Below are 715 nucleotides of genomic sequence, written 5' to 3'. Positions count from 1 at the left end.
CTGTGGGAACCAAGTTTCAGGTCCATCCAGTCCATCCTTCAACATTTTCTGAGAATGGAAAAGAGAGACTTGAAGGGAACAGCTCCTTTGTGGCTCACAGTCACTAAATCAACAGATCACATAAGGGAAGGAAGCAGCCGTTCACAGAACTAGACTCTGGCTAGTAAGACCATTGGCATCCTTACCAGGTGCACGCTGAGATACGCTCACATGACTAAGTGCCAAGGAATGTTTCGAGAAATGATAAACAGTAGAAATGATGCAGGGGTCAGAATGTGAACTACACACAATATATTTAAAACCGAAAACAGTGCTGCTCAGCCTTTTGGCTAAGATCAAGTGTAGTATCTGTTCTTATCAGTTTAATATGTGTTACATCCTCTATCCGAGGACATTATATGAAACTAGAGGCCCGCTGCACGAAATTCGTGCACAGGGGGGGGGGGGGGGGGCGGCGTCCCTCAGCCCAGCCTGCACCCTCTCCAACCTGGGACCCCTCGAGGGATGTCCGACTGCCTGTTTAGGCCCGATCCTATTGGATCCTACTGGATTGGGCCTAAACGGGCAATCGGACATCCCTTTCACAATCCAGGACTGCTGGCTCCCAAACTGCTCGCCTGCCTACCTTCCTGATTGCTCCTAACCGATTCTGCCTGCCAGCCTGATCAACCCCTAACCACTCCCCTGCCAGCCTGATTGACGCCCAACTGCTCTC

General features: G+C 50.6%; 1 pseudogene; it reads left to right on the top strand.

The window, feature by feature from the left end:
* The first annotated feature begins 309 nt into the window (after positions 1-309).
* Positions 310-426, top strand: LOC114229705 (U2 spliceosomal RNA; annotated as a pseudogene).
* Positions 427-715: the final 289 nt, after the last annotated feature.

This window comes from Eptesicus fuscus, chromosome 21 (genome assembly GCF_027574615.1).
Source record: "Eptesicus fuscus isolate TK198812 chromosome 21, DD_ASM_mEF_20220401, whole genome shotgun sequence".
NCBI lineage: Eukaryota > Metazoa > Chordata > Mammalia > Chiroptera > Vespertilionidae > Eptesicus > Eptesicus fuscus.
The sequence above is the reverse complement of the archived record's forward strand: the minus strand, read 5'-3'. Positions and strand labels throughout refer to the sequence as shown.